The sequence below is a fragment of the Miniopterus natalensis genome, chromosome 10 (assembly GCF_054644295.1).
Source record: "Miniopterus natalensis isolate mMinNat1 chromosome 10, mMinNat1.hap1, whole genome shotgun sequence".
Lineage (NCBI taxonomy): Eukaryota > Metazoa > Chordata > Mammalia > Chiroptera > Miniopteridae > Miniopterus > Miniopterus natalensis.
The window spans coordinates 70,767,886-70,783,038 of record NC_142090.1 but is presented as its reverse complement, the minus strand read 5'-3'; the positions used below and the strand labels follow the sequence as shown (position 1 = coordinate 70,783,038).

Below are 15,153 nucleotides of genomic sequence, written 5' to 3'. Positions count from 1 at the left end.
ATTGGTTATACAATAATTTGAGGAAAAACAGTGGTTTCTGTTGCTTTTGTTTAGTTGCAAATTCTAATCATACACTAAAACCTTGTCTAATAAAATCCCTTTAGAAATGTTTGGCTTTTGCATATTAATTGCTGTTATGACAATGATACTTGTAACTCATTTAAGAGATGTGAGAGCCACTTCTTCCTCTTAAGTCACATAAATACCCTGTACATGTCTTTACCTAATGGATTGATTTACAAACTCTTTATAAATCACTCCATGGTAAATTTAAAGCAAACCCTGTTGAAAGTATCACAAACTCACAGTCTATAAGATTTAACTCTATTCCTAAATCCTATTTCCCATCTCTAAATACTGTCCCATATGCAACTGAACAGTTTGATAGTCTCTTTGATATTAGCCTGTGACATTTTCAGGAATAAAGAAAAATCTTATTTTGTTTTTACTGCCTTAGGAGAGACGATCCAATTTTACTTTGTGCCTTCCTTACAATGCACAGAGAAATCTTAAAAGTTCTATCAAGAAAACATTTACTGCATATTTCCAATTCAAATGGAAATAGCTTTCACTTTTGATCTGGTAGAAAAACCTCGGCAAGTGATGAAGTACAATGCTTTCTTTGTGTTGGACTAGGCTGCACGACTGTTACAGAATATGTTTGAGCGTTTGAGCTAAGAGACCAGAAGAGGCTTTCCAGCCACATGTTTAAAAGAACAGGCAGCAAAAAATTGCTTAAGTCAATTATAACCCTCCTTTCAGAACCATCTTGTGGGACGGATACTACTATTATCCAGATACTTGTATCTCACAGTCAGCCAACTCTCCTCTTAACTGGCAGTGTTTTTGAAATCTACTTACTCTTGAGACTGACCATAAAATCAACACACTGACAAAGCAACAGTTTTAAATTCCAAACATGCACAAAACCCAGAACCGTAATTACCTCAACTCTAAGCCCAGTGGAAAAGTGAGGCATGTCGCCTCCTCTGTTTTGCTCTGTGCAGGGGACCCTGTCAGTACTTCACAGATGCCAAATAAATCCTCGGAATAACAGTCTTCAGATTTGAGGGCCAGTGTCCACCTGGGCAGAAATCAAGGCAGGGAGAATCTGTTCCCAAAGGGAATGCAGATCCTCCTCTATGCAATGTTCATTTTATGATGAGTTTTTCCCCTAAAGCCAGGGGCCACTCATAGAGAAAGATAAGAGCCACTATTCTATGAAAACAGGGTGCTTCAAAGAGTTGCTGGGTCAGGCAAGCTGCAGGCATGGGCTGAACTCTCAGTATAAACCGAGATAGAGCAGACTGAGGTCTCAACCAGTTAGGGAATTGAAAGCTTGTGGATTGAGAGCCCACGACCAAGGGGAATATTGAAGAGAAGCCGGTTCTTAATTGCCTCCAATGATCTCAGAAAGAAGACATGCTTTCACACTGAGTCAAACTGATAGATTGATTTTTGAAATAGGTCTTCACACTAGGTCATTAATTTGGAAGTTCTAAAAACAAGCTGGGAGTTGTTGAGAGTGAAAATACCCTCAAGTCCATGCAGCCGTAATCAGGCCCTTTGTACATGGGTGGCCTCCAAGAATCATAACGAGCCATGAGTTTGTAACTGAGTAATGTCAGTTAAGTGCCTATTTACACAAATGTATTTTATGACTTTTTAAAAAATTTCAACAAATATCAATTTCCTACCATGCACTAGGCACTATGCTAAAGGCACTGCGTATACTGTAGCAAATAAAACAAAGACAAGTGGCCCTTATCCTCACGGAACTTCCAGTATAGTGGGAAAGACAGACATCAAACTAGATGTTAGGGAATTAGTGTGATCATTTAATCAATGATTCCTCAAAGTTCTAAAAGGACAGTACGTTGAATATTTATCTTCAGAGCCCAATGTGCTTTCCTAGCTGTACGTGGGTCCATCAGGGCCGAAAGAAGGAGCACATGTGCACAGTGCTGGATTACCTCTGCCACAGGAATGCCCTGTCAGGCACACTGTGATTTTGGTCATGGACACATAGGCACAGTCTCCTTATCATCAAACTTTTAAAATGAAAACAGCCCCCAGTGGAAACTGCTGATAGAAAACGTCAAGGTGGAAAACACATGGCAAGTCCTCTGTGGTTCCGGCTGCCGAACTGCACACATTTGGCCTCCAGGGCAGGCTTTGATTGCAAGTAAGAAGCTTGATCTTGGTTTGAGGAACTTACCTCTGCCACAGGTATAAGTTTGAGTACCTCTGAGTCAGAGATTACTAATTTTGATGATACCCAATTTTCCTCAAAGTATATACATAAAAGGAAAAGATGCTACTATTCTATGGCCATGCATGAATCTGAATCAGAATTTCCCCCCAAGATATCCATTTTTAAAGGATGGTACAATGAAAAACAATTCTGTGTTCAAAAGTAGTGGCTCTTATTTTGAACATAATACTGAAACTTTAATCAGTTATATTTACAACCACAATTGCTGTAAATAGTATGCAGCTTTTTTGGTGTGTCAATATGCATGCATGTTTGTATGTTGTTGTATGTGGGTGCACAGATGTATGTATGTGTGTGTGCATCAATGGATTTAAGTTGGCATATAGTGAGAAAAACCAATTGTTTAATAGTCATGCATAATAAATTCTAGGGTACCTGCTCCTAACATTAACTGACTGGAATAAGAATGTGCTGCATAATAAACTAAGTGTTGCAATTTTACTACAATCCCTTGCACAGAGGTTTTTGATTCATTGCAGTTTTTGAATTACTGAGAGAAATGGCAGTTAATTACCTCTAACACCTATGCAGGAACAGCTGGGGGAAAGAAAGGGACTATGAAATTAGCACTTTGCGACTGAGTTAAATATATCTTTTTAGTTCAATAGAATTGACTATCATAAGTCAAACTCAGGTTATAAAGAATTAATTTCTTTTTTATGTCAACATGTCTTTGTTTGATCCATAAATTCCTTAATGCACCCTGACTTTTATTGATTTCGTTCCTGAAAAAGCCCACTGCCAAAAGCTGAATTGCAAGTAGGTCTTTCCAACATCATTTTATGAATAAACCAGAGCATGCAATAATCCTTTATTTCTATGATTTTAAAAATGGCCTTTCTTTGTAATTTACTAAGTTGATGGAACTCTGTACTTACTCCTAACCCCCTCCCATGAGGCAATATTCAGTTTTTAAGAGGGAAAGTCATAATATTTCATAATAATGGTATACCGATAAAACAATGGTTAGTTGAAAATATTTGCATTGGGTGTTAAACAACTTTAAAGTACTAAAACAAATAGTAGGTTTGAATTACTTAATACAGTTGCCTATATTCACAGAAAATTCTCCAATAGAACCAGCATCTTAATTGTGCAGCTATACATTCATACAGTTCTTCACTTATTCATGCAACACATCTTTAAGGAGTGTATGCAAAGTACAGACTCCATGATAGGTTCTGGGGATATAGAGCTGATAAGGTAGACATGATTGATATGCCTACACATATTTTACATTTCCTTGCAGAGAATATTTGAGTAACTGTTATCGGAATTGTCTAGTTAAGTATTTAAAATCAGAGGATAAGGCACGCACAGGGGTCCCTGAATGTGCCTATAGCCACTGAATGTCCAGAATTTGTTTCTACCATTGGCATGGGTAAAGAAAGAACAGATCCTATAAGAATTTTAAACTGAGTACATTTTATGGAACAATCACGGAAATAATGTAATTTTTGAAAACATTTCAATCAAGCTATTCTTGTGTGTGTGCATGAAAAATTTTAGTAAATTTGCTAAGTTATGCAACCATCATTTTAATTCTGTTTTAGAACATTTCCCTTGCCCCCAATAAGATCCTTGTGTCCACTGCAGCTCATTCCTGGCCCTACCCGCAGCCCCAGGCAACCACTAATCTACTTTCTGTCTCTGACTTTTCTAGACATTTCCTATAAATGCAATAGTACAATATGTGGTCTTTTTGTGTCTGGTCAAGCCATTCTTTTAAAACATAGCTATTTTAAGTCTTTGCTAAATTAGATTATTTAACAATTCACTCATGTACCTTATAACAACTCTAGGAACTCTCATTAGGCATAATTGGGAGACTCAAGACTTCAAGTTTACATGTTAAGAAACAAAACAGTGCAGTCAGATCTTTTAATCTTTTGTTTGGATAACCAATTCATGGAAGCTAGAGATAAACAGTTGTTGCTGTGTATATTTATATAGTGATTTAGTGTCTCGGCAATTTGCTTCATGGTGACCAATGAATTATATATTTTACAACCAAATTCATTGTTGACTGCCATCCCAGATTCTCCTTAGAGGATATATATGTGTGTATAATTTGAAAGGGAAAGACTGAAAACCTTAACTTATCTTTCATGAAATTTAGTACATGGTTTTACATATTAATAATATGCTGATAGATTCTTCTCATTCCAATCCAATATAGGTTTGTTGAGCACAATATTTTGTGCTAGAGATATAGATAAAAAAAGATGGTCAGAGGAAAACAAAGGTAAATAGGTAAAAAAAGACTCAATCACATAGTTTTTTAAACTAGTCCCTTTATAGTTTGCTATTTCTATGACATTAACCTCTAAACACATTAAAGGAAGCAAAGGGAAACAAAGCCTTTTTTCGCTTACAATTTTTCTTGCAAAAAAAGCAAAGCCCCACATGAAGATTTTATTGGTAAAAATGTTGATATCAGGGATTTTTCTAATCCTCTAGCAACTACAATTCCAAGGTGAAAAATGGCTTGATTAATAAAGGCATAAGAGGTTTTAAACTGGTCTAGCAAAGCATATTAAAGGGAACCTGAAGAGCAGCAGGTGAAATTATATAACTAGATGATTATTTTTTTAACCATGTAGAGCCCTGGGCAGGGAAACTCAGCATAAATAAAGAATTAAGGGCCATTAAAATAAGAATTCCAAATTCAAAAGACTATAAGAGAAAACAAAACAGACCCCACACACTTCACACTATAAAAAGAGTGGAGTTTTTTTCAAGATAATTGCTGCTTTTGAAGTAGTTAGGAGATACATTATAAGCTATGAGTTGAACAAACTTGTGATTCTAATAGTATCTGTAGCAACAAATATAACCATAAAAAAAGGGAATTATAAACATCATAGTATCATTTGATTGTGTCCAAATACCCAGAAAAGTCACTTATGGAAAAATTCTACAACAAGAATCAACAGAGGTAGCTTTTGCAATACGTCAGACTAAACTCCATTTTCTTCCTTAAAAACTAAAAAACAAAGAAACAAACAAACCAAAACCAAATTTAGGCCTAATCCAGTTCTTGCATATGACTTCTAATTCAGATGCAAATTCCCTAGGTCCTTCCACTAAGAAAAGTTGTCCTTATCACTAGTTGCCTCTGGCCACGGGTAGTCAATCTAAAGTACGCTGACTAACGTCCTTCCCCAGTTCATATGGATCTTGATATCTTGCCTCCAAACCCTCAGATTTAAGCAGTATTTATCTAAATTGGGAAACTAAAGAACTGTTCTAGTTTATCTGTTCTTCTGGTCTGGAGGCCAGATTCACTCCCCGTAAATATAAATATTTTCATAGAAACATATGTCCTTCAGTTTGGAAGGGGGGAGGGGCTCTCTTTGAATCAGACCCTTTCAATCGATCTCTTATATGGTAAAGAACAAAATCTTCACATTGGTCAGATCATCATCTTGCCCTTCAACATGTGATGAAAAACTGTATTCTAAGCCTCCCTACTTTCAAATAGTGAAGTTATAAGAAAAAATATTAGAGAGCCCATAAGAAGCATAAAACTGCAAATCAATCATGTACTTAATTTGTTCGTTTATGTACTCATGCATGAATGTGTGCAACAAATGTTCAACCAAATGTCGATTCCATAAAGAAAGTCACACTTAATCCATTACTCCCCGAAGAGGCTAGATTCTCCACGTTGTTTCTCCAAACTAGCTCTATAATGCAGAAGGCTTTCTCCTAAAACTGCAGGTATCTGGTAACCTTAAATGTAGAAATAACACTGCATCAAAACATATTGAGAAACAAGAAACTCATCTGGATAATCCAGCTGTTAAAGGTCCATCCCATCTTTCAAGTCAAACCCCAAAGGGTAAAGGCTAATTTGGAATGTTTGTGATACTACCCTGAAAAAAAAAATCCCAGCCTTCCACTTTCACAGCCTGCCTATTGACTGACTTACCCATCATTTTAAACATCAGGCTTTCCACAAGTTCAATCCATATACTACTAGACACTTTATAAAAACGTATTTTTACAAAATATTTTCTAGCCTCCATCCAGAAGATGTGGAAACAGACAATTGAGTGACTATAACATCCCTTGCAATTAGTATCAACTCACTCTCAGGACACATTGACCTGATCTTGGCCTCATTTACCTTTGATATTTTCTCTCTCCCTCATAATGTTTCAGAAATAACCACGTACTTATGGACTATTAGGAAACTGGGCAGAAGTCATTTCCCAAATAGTTATATTCATTGAGGCTTTAATAACCTACAAGCAATGGGTTAAACAATTATCATACTTGGTTTTTAAAATAAATATTATAAAGATAATATTACTATAACCATATTCCTGAAACATTTGGAAAGCAGAAGAGAAAAACTATCCATAAAACACGACCCCCAAAGAGGAGCTGCCATTAGTTTGAAGTATTAGTCCCCATTTTTTATAAGCATATTTATAAATATATGTAACTATAGGGTGCACAAATTTTTCATCCTGCTTTCTTCTCCCCTAACATTTGTTCATAAGCTTTTTTCCATGTTGGTATATGATATTTATTATCATCACTTTTTTTTAATTAAGTTTATTGGGGTGACATTGGTTAATAAGATTATATAGGTTTCAAGTGTACGATTCTACAATGTATCATCTGTATATTGCATTGTGTGCTCATGACCCAAAGTCAAGTCTTCTTCCGTCACCGTATGTTTGACCCCCTTTGCCCTCTTCAACCTCCCCCACTTCCTTCCCCTCTAGAAACCACCATACTGCTTATCTGAGTTTGCTTTGTGTAACCATCACTTTAATTGTTGAGTGATATGCATGTAGCTGATGTGTCATAATTTAACCATTTGATTATCATTGGACACTTTCATGTTACCAATTTTGGGCAATTATACATGATTCTTTTCCTCTCGATAGGTAACCATATAAGGGATTACTGGATGTTAGTCTTGTTTGTATAAATATATCTTGAAGTTGGATTACAAAAAAGTATGCCCCTTATTAATACCATGACAGTATATGAAAGTACCAATTTTATCAGCATTGCTTATTTTTAATTTATTTTTGTAATAAATAGATGTAAATTGATTGTTCAAGAATATAATTATTCCTACTTCCTTGATGAATGAGACAGGATGGAGTTCTTAAACTTTTCTTCATTATTATATTTCCCTTTTGTGTATATAATAATAAATCAGGAACTCTTATTATTTTATTGACACAATGCAATACGATTAACTTAAAAAAATTTTTAAACTAAGTTACTTGATAGTAGAAAGTTGTGTGATAGTTAAAACTCTTTTTGAATTAGACATTAAAATAGTCTTCTTTTGTTTTATACCAGGTTAAGATCTCTCCTTGAGGGACTCTTTAATTTGAGGTTCATAAAAGACTTTAAAAAAAGGTATTGGTTAAAATCCCAAGATAATGGCCCTGTATATATTATGGTCCTTGTAGACACAATACAAGTGAACTGGACGAGGGGCAAAAACCCCTCATTCAGCTAAGTCCACCACGATACTCATATTTCTGAAAGTTAGAATGTTTGACTAAATTTACATTCAAATGATTAACCAACATCTGCCTTTCTTTCTGTATCTTGGTTGTGTAAAAGTTCAGTTTGAAACAAAACAATGACTTATCTTAATATAAATGATAACCTAGTGATTTTGGAAAAATGCCATTATCATCACAGAATGAATTGAGTTCTCCAACAATATCTTATAGGAAGACTCATGATACAAAAGGAATTACAGAATTTCAATAGCACGCCATCATTTCTGATCAAATATTGAGGGGTGGCATGTGCCCTTTTTTATATTTTAATTTGTCCATTACCCTCTTTGAAAAAGTGCAGATGCTATAATAAGCTAAGTAACCAGGTGATTCGATTTTGTCCTAAGGAACTGGAGCCAACATATAATCCTGTGCATTCGGAGGGGCCTCTTTTCCAAACCTGAAATGCTAAACACGTCTAAAAAAGTATCCAGGCTAAATGAGCAGTTGGTAAAGCAATCAGCCTTCACATTGGAACAAGCAACAAACATGTGCAACGACCCCAGCATTTCTCCTTTGATTTACAGCAGTCTTGGAAAGGAACTTAACAAGGTGGCACAGAGCTTCAAGAGCAGTTGCAGTCAATTTATTGTCTGAGTTGTTAAAGATGTTAATTAGATTAGGAATTTGCTGAGGCCCTTTTATTCCTTGCAGAAAAAAGAGTGTTTCTCGTGTTTCTCTTTGAAACTCAGTTTTGTGGCATAAAAACACAGGAAAGAAGAAATCCTACACTCAAGGAAATTGTAGGGTCCCTTTGAATTCCATAAAATTGTAAAAATTCCAATAATAACAGTTACCAAAGAGCCAAGAAAGTACCAGACCTGTTTTTAAAAATAATATACTCCAACGACTTCTGCATTGTTTGATGTATATAAGACAAGGAGTGGGCGGATCGTGGATGGTGTATCTAGGAGACCTGGCCTCAAGAAATGGAAATCATACCAGGGAGCAAATCCAAGTGTGCATTGAGACGAAACAAAGAGTTTCTGGAAAAACAACAGGCAGGGCTTTTACTCCAGAGCAATAAACATCACTCTGTATGTCATTTTAATACCCAGGACAAATGTTTTAATAGTGAGCTCGCTGTTGCACAGGCAATGAAGAGGTTATTAGATATTTGGCTTTTGACACAATTGCTTTGCGATCATCCATTCCAGCAATATATTTTGTCTTAAATTTAATCAAACAAAAGAAAATATAAAACAGTCCAGTAAATTACTTCCTCACCTCAAAACAAAAAACACACAACCTGTGAATAGAAAAACTCTCTCAGAAATGTAACTGGGAATGTTAAAAAACAAGAGTGCTTTTCAATTAATGGAGTTTAGGTGACCAGTATAATATTTGGATAAGTATTTAATGGTAACATCGGTAAAGATTAAGTTATAAATATTGTTGTCAAGTTCCACGGTTCAGGGCAACTTTCCTAAAATTATTTTAGGTAAAGTGTAAAACAGAAATATGCATTTACTTACATGGGAAGCAAAATTATTCACAAAGCACCCAGAAGCAAATACACAAGGCAACGGCAAAGTTAAATGTTTTAAGCATGTAAAATCTAGGCAAGCTCATCCTTAGGAAAAAAAGTTGTCTTATGGTCCCAGGAAACTAACTAGGCTAGATGCGTATTCAAAAATGAGAGTGCTTCAAACACAATACCTTTATTCTAATTACAAGTATAACTGATAGTTTGGGGTAAAGGGATTTAGATTTTGCAAACCAGCTTTTTGGGCTGCCCAGATAATAGTTTTTGGTGATTTTAAAGGATTAGAGTGAGCTGCTTATAACTTATACTCTGTGATCTTTGGAGTTTCCGCCCTCCACATCCACCTCCCTGGAAGCTCATGGGAAGGGGGTAGGGTAAAGCTGAGACTCTGGTAGGTGTGAAAGGCATCCTAAGAAGTAGGAAGGGGCTAAAGTTGCTTCTTTAAAGGTTTTTGTTGTTGTTGTTTTATATTTTTATTGATTTTAGAGAGGGAGGAAGGGAGAGGGAGAGAGAGAAAAACAGCGATGTGAGAGAGAAACATTGATTGGTTGCCTTCTGTATGTGCCCACAACCCAGGTATGTGCCCTGACTGGGAATCGAACTGGCAGCCTTTTGGTGCACAGGACAGTGCTCAACCAACTGAGCCACTCTGGCAGGGCTAAAGCTGCTTTACATTGTGACTATAAATACTTAGAATTTATTTAAATAGCTCCAAAATGGTACATTTAGAGGAAACTACTTTTAAATAAAGGTAAATTAGTTTTTCCTCCAGTAATTCCATCCCGTGGATGGTGTTATGGACTGAATATTTGTGTCCCCCTTAAATGCATCTGGTGAAACCCTAACCTTCAGGAGGGCTGTATTTGGAGATGAAGCCTCTAAGTTAGAGGTTACAGTTAAATAAAAGTCATAAGGGTGGGGCCCTGATCCAATAGCATTACTATCTTTATAAGAAGAAATAGCAGGTCTCTCTCTCTCTCGCATATATATTTACTTCCATTATATATATTTGTACATTTAGCAATTTTATGGTAAAATATTTATAATCTATCTTATTTCAGTAGAAATAATGTAATCCACAATAAGATTCTTATGTATAGTTACTATAACTATAGTGGACATTTTTCAGACACAAACTAAAAGGCTCAAATTAAATAATAATCATAGCTTCAAATACATGCAATGTTATTTGGAAACAACTGCATTTTAGGAAGTAATTTCATTTTTATTTATTCAAGCTTAAATTTGAAAATTAGAAGCTAAAGGCATTTAGGATGCAGGTACAAAATTAATTCAGAGTCTACATTTAAAAAATATGTAATAAGTTAGGTAAATTTATAGACATTTCTGATCTCAGTATGAATGGTAAGTTTGTAAGAAACCTTGTCAGAAAGTGGATGAACTGGCCAGGAGTTCGGATCATGGTCGTTATTCTTTTTAGATTTTTCTATTATTATTATTGATTTCAGAGAGAGAGGAAGGGAGAGGGAGGGAGAGAGAGAGGGAAACATCAGTCAGCTGCCTCCTGCATACCCCCTACTGGGGAGTGAGCCAGCAACCTGGTCATGCTTCCTGACCAGGAATCAAACCGGCGACCTTTTGGTGCAGGAGGCAACACTCAACCAACTGAGCCACAGTGGCCAGGGCCTTTTTAGATTTTTTTGATGGAAGAGCAAAATGTTTCTCCTTGTATACTTGGGAACGTCTAATTATCATAAAAAAGCAAAAACTCTGAGTCATAAATTTATGTGTATTGCTTTTTCACGATTATGTAGCATTGTACATTGTTTGGGTTGTAATGGTTTGAGTACGTCTCATTTTCCCTAACTGGATTTTGTGTTCCCTGAAGGCAGAAACCACAAAGTTATGGTTCTTAGTTTTAGCCACAATTCTGTTTTTCTTAGCTCTTCTTTTTCTTGTCTTGGTTAATTTCCTTTCCATTCTTCTCTAGAACTATGGCGTTACTTCTCTAATTTCAGATCCTCTACTCATGCTTGCCTACCTCCACTCTCAGCAGATATCTTAGAAGATGAGCTAACAAAAGGCAAATCATAAAAATTCAAGTTACAAAATATACATGATTTTCAATAACAAAGCAAATATGTTGGAAACAACATTCCACTGTATGAGGAAAGAGAACTCTCCAAATCACAAAAAAAGATCTGATTTTGGAGCCCTAGAGAGGGAAAACTGTTCAAGCAAATACAAGTTCAATGGTGCTGTACACACACACATACACACATACACACACAACCTGTAAAAATGTTAAATTTCAAGATTAAGGAATTGTACTAGCATCTAGAAGGAAGAAAAGAGGTTACTTTCAAAAAGGCAAAATCAAACCAGTCTCATATTTCTGCTTTGTGACAATAAAAATTCCATAAGGCAATGAAAAAATATCTTTAAAGATTTGACAGTGGAGAGGATTATGACCCAATGATTTTATTGTATTATAAAGACATCCTCAGATTTACAAGGTTTTGGAAAATGCACTAGTATAGCACTTTTTCCTTCCAGAGTTTTCTATGCAGTCAAATGACTCCATCAAGGGCAGAAACCAAGAATTGGGGAGTTGCAGTAGAAACGGACTGACAGTGAAGATTAAAACAAGCTAAAGATCAGAAATAAAGTGAAAGGGAGAAAATAAACACTTTCTGAACACTAACTGGTGCCAGAAACTCCATTTTTTAAAAATGGCACGTAGAATGTATCTGGTTGCTTAAGCTCATACTATTAATATAAGCTTGAGCTAGTGTTTATATCCAGACCTGTCAGCTTCCAGAAGGCAAAAGGAAATGAACTTATTTGTGAAAGAGAGTTTGATCTGATGTCTAAATAACTGCCATCATGCCATCAAAATAGAATGCAAAGAGAAAATAGAAGTATTTGTAGTAGATTATTTAGTAGGCATATATATATGATTTGTGATTCTAGATTAAATAAATGAATAAAAGTAAGAGGAAGAGAGAAAAGTAAGCCAAAAAAAATTTATAAAGTTTTCTTACAAAATAATGTTAAAAGTATTACTTCACTTTTAATTTAATTATATAATTGGGGTTATATACATTTGCATATAATACTTGTGTTATCATTAATAGAATTAAAATGAAATAAATTTCTGACAAGTCAATGCAGAAGCAATAAAATAAGCATTCCATATAGCAGTATACATAGCAAAATATAGCAAAAGAAAAGTAAGAGATAAAACAAAGGGCAACCTGAATGGCTTGTTTGGGACTAACTTCATCGTAGACTTGTCGTCTTTATTTTAGTTGACATCTCCCCTCTCTTTGGTTGCTCCTTCCCAGCCTTCTTTGTCAATTTTTCTTTTTAAACCCAACTATTAAATGTGGGAGAACATCAAGACCTGGTCCAATGCCCTTTTACTTCCTTTTCATTGTCTTCTTTTAAAACAACATTCCTTTCCACTTATTACTTTTGTCAATGACCCCTGCTGTTCTATTTCCTGATGTGCAAATCTGTCCACTCAACATCTTTGAAGTAAAAGTTTCCCAGACCCCTCAAACTTAATAATATTATACAAACTGAACAACTACTACTGCCACCTTCCCAAATCAGGATTTCCTTCCAATTCTTCATCACCATTCACTCAGTTGCTTAAGTGACAACTTGGAAATAATCTTGGACTTCCACCTCTTCTCCAACCCACACCCTCCATCCCCTCGATTCCAATTAATTTTGTCCGTTACCCTTCCTCTAAATCAAAGTGTATCTATTCTATTCCAAGTGGCCAAAACTATCCTAGTTCAGGTCATGATCATCAGTCATCCAAGTTCATCTAAAACCTTCTTAGTTGGTCTCCCTACACACACCCTTATTTCTCCCCAAAACTTTCTCCATTAAAATTGCACTTAAAAAAATACAAATATAAGCATGTCATCCTTCTGTTTAAACTTCTTTCTACATACTTGCAATAGAATCATCCTATGTCTTGGCATAATTATTAACAGCGCCTCCTCTCATTCTCAAAAATACCTCAGTTTAGGCATAAATTACATGGTCCCTATCATAAGGGCTTTCCTGACCCGACCAGCTTCTCGGCCTTCCTCTCGAGACTCACCTTATCCCAGTCCCCATCTTGCCATCTACACTCGTGTCTTTTGTGCATGTGCACATTGTCTCCCCATCCATACTTTCGTCCCACTTTTTGCTTCCAGCCAGTTACCTTTGAACAATGAAAAACAAAAATAAAACATTGGGTCTCACTTTTTCCTGGATGCCTCATGCTTTAGGAAAAAAGCCACTTGCTTTAATGTTCCCATCCTGGTTAGACTGAGTCAGGAGCTCCTGCTATGCCTTTCACAATCCTTATTACCTCCCCATCAGAGCACTTGTAATACTTTATTGTGATTGCTTTTTAGCCTATATTCCTGAGTGGACTATAAAAGACATCAGGGCTGACTCATCTCGTTCGTCATTTTATCCCCAGTTCTCAGTCACCAACAGTTAATAAATATTCCTAAAAGTCATAAAGATGTAAGTACATCATTGAAAGTCATAAAGGAATTTAAAAATACCAGTCATAACAACTTAGATCATCTTTCAAAAAATTCTTTCTAGTATATAAATGATTGTTTTTTCTCACTAGTCTAGAGTTATTTCAAGTCCAAAGTTAAGTCTATATCCTTTGAAGAAGAATATTTCTTTAAGGAAAAGAGCAACGTATTACATGCTTTGAACAGGCGAAAAAAAATTTGCTTCTCTCCTATTGGTTACTTTCCTATTGCTAAATATCTTCTAAGAATAATCTGCTTTTGTAATAGATCTCTAAATATTGAAAGGCTTGAAAAGAAGCCTTCCTATTTTCCTTCTCAGAAGACACAGCTGCCTAGTGTTAGCTTGCTCCAAATTCTTCGCTTTGTCCCTTTTCCCTCAAGCTCTAGGTGTCTCTCAGTGACTTCCTCTCACCCCCCTCTCTTTTCACACTTACCAATCCCAAGTTCCGTTCCTGCGAACAATCACAGGCTGAGTCCTCTGCGGAGATGAGGGCGTTTGTCCATCGGCCAGGCTTCCGAGGCACCCGAGGACTCAACAAGCATGTGGATTGGGAGTAGCTATAAAACCCCTCTCTCCTCCGTGTCTCAATGCATCTCCCCTTTCATTCATGTTTCAGCGTGATATTTCACCCTCCTGGTTCTTCATCTGTGGCTGGGGTGTTAAGTGTTGATGAGATAATTCTTGGATCAAATCCAACGAGTGCTTTAAAAATTTAATGTATGTGGGTACCGAATAATGATCTCACACTGTGTATGACCCAGAGTACTCGAGTGTGTCATGTTACTGAATTACCCTTAGGTAACCATTACTGTGTCTGGGTGGTCATTGCTAAAGAAGGTGAAGGGTGTCTCTGAGTGTGTGTGGTGGAGGGAGAGGAGGGGCAAAAGGGAGGTGGTCTGCTGCCTTGCTCCCAACACATTTATAATTTTAATTGGCCTATCACTTACATAACTTTATATATCTGCGTGCAAACCTTTTTATTTTATGTGTGTATATTTCACTGCTGCTCAACTGCTAGAATTTCTATTAAAAGTCTAATGTAGGTTTACTACCTGTGTGGCTTTTAAAACGAAATGGATTGTAAACTTCCCAATATTTTTCAAGCTTATCCAAATTCCTGCAATGTTCATTTGAAATAATAATTCATTATTACTTCAACTTGAGTGCATGTATAAGATGAACTCTTTAGGGGAAAACAACGGTACTAAAGAGTTAATATGATTGAAAGGCTTCTATGACAATAATTGAAGATTTCTCCACTCACTAAGCGGTTCTATGGGTCCAAGAAATTAGGGGAGGTCTGAAGAAAGAATGAAAAATGAAATGTTTTT

At 36.0% G+C, this 15,153-nt stretch overlaps 1 long non-coding RNA gene across 1 annotated transcript in view; it reads right to left on the bottom strand.

Annotated features, from left to right (window-relative positions):
• Window positions 1-13,448, bottom strand: part of LOC107540334 (uncharacterized) — a 44,550-nt gene extending 31,102 nt beyond the window's left edge. Inside the window, exon 1 of the long non-coding RNA XR_001603498.2 lies at window positions 13,386-13,448. This is a non-coding gene — a long non-coding RNA (uncharacterized LOC107540334). The remainder of the gene's footprint in view (window positions 1-13,385) is intronic.
• Between the last annotated feature and the right edge of the window lie 1,705 nt (window positions 13,449-15,153).